Source organism: Salvelinus sp. IW2-2015, unplaced genomic scaffold (genome assembly GCF_002910315.2).
Source record: "Salvelinus sp. IW2-2015 unplaced genomic scaffold, ASM291031v2 Un_scaffold3172, whole genome shotgun sequence".
Classification (NCBI taxonomy): domain Eukaryota; kingdom Metazoa; phylum Chordata; class Actinopteri; order Salmoniformes; family Salmonidae; genus Salvelinus; species Salvelinus sp. IW2-2015.
The window spans coordinates 19,602-28,199 of record NW_019944459.1 but is presented as its reverse complement, the minus strand read 5'-3'; the positions used below and the strand labels follow the sequence as shown (position 1 = coordinate 28,199).

The window sequence follows — 8,598 nt, the reverse complement described above, 5'->3', positions numbered from 1 at the left end:
GACTAGCATGCTAGCTCGCCTCAACATCGCAAAGATAATACCTAAATATTATAGTGACAAGCATGCTAGCTCTCCTCAACAGCAGTAGCAAATAATCTATATCTATAGTGACTAGCATGCTAGCTCCCTCAACAACAGTACATAACTATATCTATAGTGACAAGCATGCTAGCTCCTCAACAGCAGTAACAATATTCTACTATCTATAGCTGACTAGCATGCTAGTCCCTCAACAACACGTAAAATGACAAAACTATATCTATCAGTGCAAGCATGCTAGGTCCCTACACAGCAGTACAAATAATCTATATCTATAGGTGACTAGCATGCTAGCTCCTCAACAGACAGTACAATAATCCTAATATCTATGGGTAACTAGCATGCTAGCTCGCTAACCGCAGTAAATAATCTATTCTATAGTGACAAGCATGCTAGCTCCCTCAAAGAGTAACAAATAATCTATATCTTTATCGTACTAGCATGCCTAGCTCCCTCAACACAGTACCATAATCCTATATCTTATAGTAACGCATGCTAGCTCCCTCAACAACGAAAACCTAATTGTATGCGCTATGTGTACATAATCTATATCTTTAGTAAACTAGCATGCTAGCCTAACAACAGTACAATATCTTATATCTTTAGTACTAGCATGCTAGCTCCTCAACAACAGTACAATAACTATATCTATAGTGATAGCATATGCTAGGCTTCCTCACAGCAATAAATAATCTATAATCTTTACGTAAACTAGCATGCTAGCTTCCTAACAAAGTACATTTAACGCTATATCTATAATGACAGCATGCTAGCTCCCTCAACGCAGCACAATAATCTATATCTATAGTAACTGCATGCTAGCTCCTCAACAGCAATAAGTCTTATTTAATAGTATACTAGCATGCTAGCTCCCTGCAGAGCAGTACATATAATCTATCTATAGTAACTAGCATGCTAGCTCTTGCAACAGCAGTTCAATATCTATATATCTATAGTAACAAAGCTGCTAGCTCCCTCAACAGCAGTACAAATCTTATCTATAGCTAAAACTAGCATGCTAGCTCCCTCACAACGAGTAAATAACCTATATTATAGTGACAAGCATGCTAGCTCCTCAACAGCAGTAAGCAATCATCATATCTATAGTGACTTAGCATGCTAGCTCTCAACACAGTACAATACTATATGCTATAGTGAATAAGCATGCTAGCTCCCTCAACAGCAGTACAATATGCTATATCTAATAGTGAACATAGCATGCTAGCTCCTCACCAGCAGTAGCAATAATCTATATCTATAGTAACTAGCATGCTAGCTCCTAACAGCAGTACACATAACCTATATCTATAGTGACAAGCATGCTAGCTCGCCTCAAGGCAGTAAAATAATCTAATATCTATCGTAACCTAGCATGCTAGCTTCCCTCAACAGGAGTAACAATAATCTATATCTTTAGGTAACTAGAATGGCTAGCTCCGTGCAACAACAGTACATAATCTATATCTTTAGTAACTAGGATGCTAGCTTCCCTGCAACACCAGTACATAACCTATATCTATAGTGATGCATGCTAACTCCTCAAAGCAAGTACAATAATCTTATCTTTAGAAAACTAGCATGCTAGCATCCTCAACAACAGTAATAATCTATATCTTTAGTAACAGCATGTAGCTCCCTCAACAACAGTAATATAACTATATCTATAGTTGACTAGCCATGCTGCTCCCACAGCAATACAATAATCTATATCTTTTAGTACTACATGCCTAGCTCCCTCAACACGTAACATTAACTATATTATAATGACAAGCATGTAGCTCCTCACAGCAGCACACATAATCTATATCGTATAGTAACTAGCATGCTAGCTCCCTCAACAGCATACAATATCTTATATCTATAGTAACTAGCTGCTAGCTCCCTCAAGAGCAGTACAATAATCTAAATCTATAGTAATAGCATGCTAGCATCCCTCAACAGCAGTAACAATAATCTAATATATATATAGTAAAAGCATGCTAGCTCCTCAAAACGCAGTACATATCTATATTTAGTAACGTAGCATCCCAGCTCCTCACAAATCACAATATCTATAATCTTTAGTAACTAGCATTGCTTAGCTCCCTCAGAACACGTAATTACCTATATCTATAATGACAAGCATGCTAGCTCCTTTCAACAGACTAGCCAATACTCTATATCTATAGTACTAGCATCGCTAGCTCCTCAACAGCAATAACAATAATCTATATCTCTAGTATAGCATGCTAGCTCTCCTCAACAAGCAGTACAATAATCTATATCTATAGTATACTAAGCATGCCCTAGCTCCCTCAACAGGCATAATAGTCCTGCAACAGCAGCACAATAATATATAATAAAAGAATGCTAGCTCCTTAAGAGCAGTACAGATAATCTATTCTATAGTAAACTAGCATGCTAGCTCCTCAAAGCAGTACAAATAATCTTATATCTATAGTAACATGGCATTATAGCTCCTCAACAGCAAGTACAATAATCTCTATATATAGTAAACTAGCATGCCTAGCTCCTCAACAGCAAGTACAATCATCTAATATCTATAGTAACTAGCATGCTAGCTCCCTCAAACAGCAGTCAAATCCATCTATATCTATAGTAACTGCATGCTAGCTCCTAACAGATAGTAACAATAAAATCTATATCTTATAGTAACTAGCATGCTAGCTCCTCACAGTAAGTACAATATCTATATTTAGTCACTACGCATGCTACGCTCCCTCAACAGTAGTAATAATCTATATTAAGTGACTAGCATGCTAGCTCCCTCAAAGCAGCAAGTAAATCATTATATAGTATAGTAACTAGCATGCTAGTCCCTCAACAGTAGTACAATAATCTAATATTCTATAGTAACTAGCATGCTAGCTCCCTCAACAGCAGTACAATAACCTATCTATAAGTACTAGCATGCTAGCTCCCTCAACGAGTACAATAATCTATATTATAGTAACTAGCATGCTAGCTGCCTGAACAGCAGTACAATAATTCTATATCTATAGTGACTAAAGCATGCTTAGCGTCCTCAACGAGCAAGTACAATAATCTATTCCTATAGTATAGCATGCTAGCTCCTCACAGCAGTAAATATCTCTATCTATGCTGCTAGCTCCTCACAGTAGTTACAATATCTATATCTATAGTAACTAGCATGCATAGCCTCCCTCAACAGCAGTACAAATAACCTAATCTATAGTAATAGCATGCTAGCTCCCTCAACAGCAGTCAATAATCTATATCATTAGTAACTAGCATGCTAGCTCTCGCTAACAGCAGTACAATAATCTATATCTATAGTGGATAAGCATGTCTAGCTCCTCAACAGCAGATAAATAATTCTAATTATAGGTAACTCATGCTAGCTCCTCAACAGCAGTACAATAATCTATGATCTATAGTGACTAGCCATGCCTAGCTCGCCTCAACAGCAGTACAAAATTAATATCTAATAGTAACTAGCATGCTAGCTCCCTCAACAGCAGTACAATAATCTATAGTGACTAGCATGCTAGTCCATCAACAGCAGTAGCAATAATATCTAATATTAGTGACCTAGGCATGCTAGCTCCTCACAGCAGTAACCATAATCTCCTATGCTATAGTGACCTATGCATGCTAGCTCCGCTGCAACAGCAGTACAATAATTTTGATATGTATCATGTCCATACTGTATAAACAGGACAGACTACCTTAAAACCAAGAGTCTTCTAAACAGCTTCTACCCCCAAAGTCATACAGACTCTGCTAATCAAAGGGCTACCTCATGACACTCTAACGCTGCTGCTACTCTCTGTTTAATAATCTATGCATAGTCACTTTACTCTACTACATGTAGATATTACGTAATTTACCTCGATAACGCTGTCCCCCGCAGCATTGACTTGTACTGTACAACCTGTATAGCTCCGTATTGTTTATTTTAGCAGTGCTGCTTATTTACTTGTTTACTTACTTTCTATTAACTTCATAAAGCATTGTTGGTTAAGGTCTTGGTAAGTAAGCCTTTCACTGTAAAGGTTGTAAAGGTTTTTTCACTGTTGTCTTCGGCGGCAGGTGAAATCAATTTTATTCATATACTATTTTATATGGTAGTGATAATTGGTTGCTACTCACAGTGGGCCGCATTCTTCTCCTGGAAGAGTGCGGATCAACAGGGCAGTTTCCTCGGGCTGTGATTCGTTGGCTCCATCATGGCCACCAGCAGTTCCCCAGTACCGTCTGGCAGTCCTTCATAGCTTGGCATCTGATTTGTGACAGATGCGTCTGGACAGCAGTCAAATGGTTTTAGGTCTCCCTGTAAGGCAGAGGAAGAGGAGGGGTTAACATAGTTATTAGATGTGGAGGAAGACACGAGCGATGGATAGATGATCCAGTCTCTCACTGGTTCCGGAAACGACACAACAACAACACATCCAGGTTCTGTTTTTTTGTTTCAAGGGTCTAATTGTCTTTTATCCAGGCCATGTAAAAGGTGGCACTCGTAGACGTGCAGGTAGTGGTAATAGGGGACTGAGGGTAGTCAGCAGGTAGTTTATGGGATGAGAGGTAGTCAGCATGAGGTAGTGGTATAGGGGATGAGAGGTAGTGCAGTGCAGGTAGTGGTATAGGGGATGAGAGGTAGTCAGTGCAGGTAGTGGTATAGGGGATGAGAGTAGTCGTGCAGGTAGTGGTATATGGGGAGGGAGTGACGTAGTAGGTCTGGGATAGATCAGCAGGTAGTGGTATGATGGAGTACAGGTAGAGTAAGGTAGAGAGCAGCGTAGTGGTATAGGGATGAGAGGTAGACAGCAGGTAGTGGGTATAGGGGATAAGAGGTAGTGCAGTGCAGGTAGTGTATACGGGGATGAGAGGTAGACTAGCAGGTAGTGGTATAGGATGAGAGGTAGACAGCAGTGTGGTATAGGGGATGAGAGGTAGACGCGGTAGTGGTTATAGGGGATGAGAGGTAGATCAGTGCAGGTAGTTGGTATAGGGGATGAGAGGTAAGCAGTGCAGGTAGTGGTAAATAGGGGATGACAGAAGGTAGTCAGTCAGTGTAGTGGGTATAGGGGATGAGAGGTAGAATGCACAGGTAGTGGTATAGGGGATGAGAGGTAGACAGAGGTAGTGGGAATAGGGGATCTGAAGGTAGTCAGTGCAGGTAGTGGTATAGGGGATGAGAGGTAAGTCAGTTCAGGTAGTGTATGGGGTGAGAAGGTAGTCCAGGTCAGGTAGTAGGGTATGAGAGGAGCAGTGCAGGTAGTGATAGTGAGTAGCAGAGTAAGGTTTAGGGGGATAGTAGAGGCAGTATTGGTAAGGAGAGAGTAGAAGTCAAGTGGGTGGGGAGTGACAGGCAGGTAGTTGGTAATAGGGGATGGCGAGACAGGAGGTATGAGGGTAGAGCAGCAGGTAGTGGTATATGGGATTTGAGAGGTAGTCAGTCAGGTAGTGGTATAGGGATGAGAGGTAGACAGTGCAGGTAGTGGTATAGGGGTGAGAGGTAGACAGGCAGGTAGTGGTATAGGGGATGAGGGTAGGACAGCTCGGTAGTGGTATTAGGGGATGAAGAGGTAGACAGTCAGGTAGTGGGTATAGGGGATAGAAGGTGTCGAGGCAGGTAGTGGTCTGGGGATGAGGAGAGTAGGTAGGATAGTGGCGAGACGTGTAGTGGTATACGGGGATGAGAGGTAGTCAGTGAGTTATTTAGGCAGTGGTGCAGTGGGTATAGGGAATGAGAGGGTAGTCAGCGGTAGTGGTATAGGGGGATGAAGGTAGTACAGTGCAGGTGTGGTATAGGGGATGAAGAGGTAGACAGCTAGGTTTAGTGGTTAATAGGGGATAGAAGGTAGTCAGTAGGTAGTGGTATACGGGGATGAGAGGTAGCAGCAGGTAGTGTATAGGGAGTGAGAGGTAGCAGCTAGGTAGTGGTATAGGGGATGGAGAGGTAGCAGTGAGGTAGTGGTATAGCTGAGGGTATTCAAGAGTGATAGGGATAAGGTAGACAGGCAGGTAGTGGTATAGGGGATAAAGGTGTTCAGGCAGTGTGGTATAGGGGATGGAGAAGGTAGCAGTGTAGGTAGTGTATCGGGGGATTGAGAAGTAGACAGCAGGTTAGTTAGTATAGGGGATGAGAGGTAGTCAGTGCAGGTAGTGGTTATAGGGGATGAGAGGTAAGACATGGTAGTAGTGGTAGTAGGGGATGAAGAGGTAGTTAGCAGTGTAGTTGTGGTATTAGGTGAGAGTGACAGAAGGTATGTAAGGTCAGAGAGACAGTGTAGTGTGGTATAGATGGGGATGACCGCAGGTAGTAACGGAGCAGGTAGTTAGTGAGGTATGGTATAGGGGATGAGAGGTAGACAGGCAGGTATGGTATAGGGGACTGGGAGAGGTAGTCAGTGCGGTAGTGTGTTATAGGGGAGGAGGTAGCAGGCAGGTAGGTGGTATAGGGGATGAGAGGTAAGCCAGGTAGGTAGGGATAGTAGGTTAGTGTGGTAAGGATGAGAGGTAGTCAGCCAGGTAGTGGTATAGGGGATGAGAGGTAGACATTGCAGGTAGTGGTAATACGGGGATAGATGAAGCAGGTAGTTACCAAAAAAAAGATGAGGGATCAGTCAGGTAGTGGTATGGGGATGAAGAGGTAGACAGGCAGGTGTGGTATAGGGGATGAGAGGTAGACAGACGGTTAGTTGGTATAGGGGATGAGAGGTGCACAGTGAGGTAGTGGTATGGGGAACTGAGAGGGTAGTCAGCAGGTAGTGGTATTAGGGGATGAAGAGGTAGTACAGCAGGTAGTGGTATAGGGGATGAGAGGTAGACAGCAGGTAGTGGGTATAGGGGATGAGAGGTAGACAGTGCAGGTAGTGGTATAGGGGATGAGAGGTAGACAGCAGGTAGTGGTAATAGTGGGATGAGAGGTATCAGCAGGTAGTGTATAGGGGATGAGAAGGTAAGTCCAGGCAGTAGTTGGGTAATAGGGGATGAGAGGTTAGACAGCAGGTAGTTGGTATAGGGGATGAGAGGGTAGTCAGCAGGTAGTGGTATAGGGGCTTGAGAGGTAGACCGTGCAGGTAGTGGTATAAGGGGATGAGAGGTAAGACAGTGCAGGTAATGGTATAGGGGGATGAGAGGTAGTCGGCAGGTTAAGTGGTATAGGGGATGGAGGGTAGTCGGCAGGTAGTGGTATAGGGATGAGAGGTAGTCGGCAGGTAGTGGTATAGGGGATGAAGAGGTAGACGTGCACAGTAGTTGGTTAGGGATGAGAGGTAGCGGCAGGTAGTGTATACGGGGATGAGAAGGTAGACGGAGGTAGTGGTATAGGGGATGAGAGGTAAGTTCCGGCAGGTTAGTGGTATAGGGGATGAGAGGTAGACGGCAGGTAGTTGGTATAGGGGATGAGAGGTAGTCGGCAGGTAGTGGTATAGGGGATAGAGGTGAAACAGCAGGTAGTGGTATAGGGGATGAGAGGTATGTCAGCAGGTAGTGGTATAGGGGTGATGAGGTAGTCAGCATAGGTAGTGGTATCGGGGATGAAAGGTAGACAGTGAGGTAAAGTAGTATAGGGGGATGAGAGGTAGTCCAGCAGGTAGCTGTATAGGGGGATGAGAAGTAGACAGCAGGGTAGTGGTATAGGGGATGAGAGGTAGACAGTGCAGGTAGTGTATAAGGGGATGAGAGGTAGACAGTGCAGGGTAGTGGTATAGGGGATGAGAGGTAGACAGCAGGTAGTGTATAGGGATGCGGAGGTAGTCAGCAGTGTAGTGGTATAGGGGATGAAAGGTAGACAGTGTGCAGGTAGTGGTATAGGGGATGAGAGGTAAGACAGCAGGTGTGGTATAGGGGATGAGAGGCTAGTCGCCAGGTTAGTGGGTATAAGGGGAATGAGAGGTAGACAGTGCAGGTAGTGGGTATTAAGGGGATGAGAGGTAAGTCAGCAGGTTAGTGGTATAGGGGATGCAAAGGTTAGAGACAGTGCAGGTAGTGTATAAGGGGATGGAAGGTAGACAGTGCAGGTAGTGGTATTAGGGGATGAGAGGTAGTCGGCAGGTAACTATAGATATAGATTATTGTACTGCTGTTGAGGAAGCTAGCATGCTTGTCACTATATATATATATTATTGTGCTGCTGTTGAGGGAGCTAGCATTTCACTGCAGCTTTTATACGTGTGGAAACGGTGGTTGTGATGAATTTAATGAGATTTGATAGGAAACAGATGTTGTGTTAATTGATATCTGGCTGCTGGCTCAGTTCAAACAGCTCCTCGGGTCTTCCTGGAACTGCTGTCCTGTAAGTCCTGTTTTCCTTTGGGTTCGTCATGCACACACAGTTAATTTTAACCTAAGTTGTCAGTATGACGCATGTCCCCTGTTTCAATATCCTCCACCTTTTTGTTTGATCGTATGGATATGAATCACCCAGCTGGGTGTGTGTGTGTGTGTGTGTGTGTGTGTGTGTGTGTGTGTGTGGCAGTGGAGGCTCCTCAGACGAGGAAATTAGCATGTAGTATCCTAAACCTATCACTGTTACATTGAGCTGGGTGAATGGAATATGAATGACAGTAACCTAAACCTATCACTGTTACA

At 43.4% G+C, this 8,598-nt stretch overlaps 1 long non-coding RNA gene across 1 annotated transcript; it reads left to right on the top strand.

The window, feature by feature from the left end:
- Nucleotides 1-4,602: 4,602 nt before the first annotated feature.
- On the top strand, nucleotides 4,603-6,911 carry LOC139025731 (uncharacterized). The gene is made up of 5 exons (XR_011477347.1): nucleotides 4,603-4,672; nucleotides 5,079-5,132; nucleotides 5,167-5,205; nucleotides 6,122-6,168; nucleotides 6,844-6,911. It is a non-coding gene; the product is annotated as an uncharacterized lncRNA (long non-coding RNA).
- The last annotated feature ends 1,687 nt before the right edge of the window (nucleotides 6,912-8,598 follow it).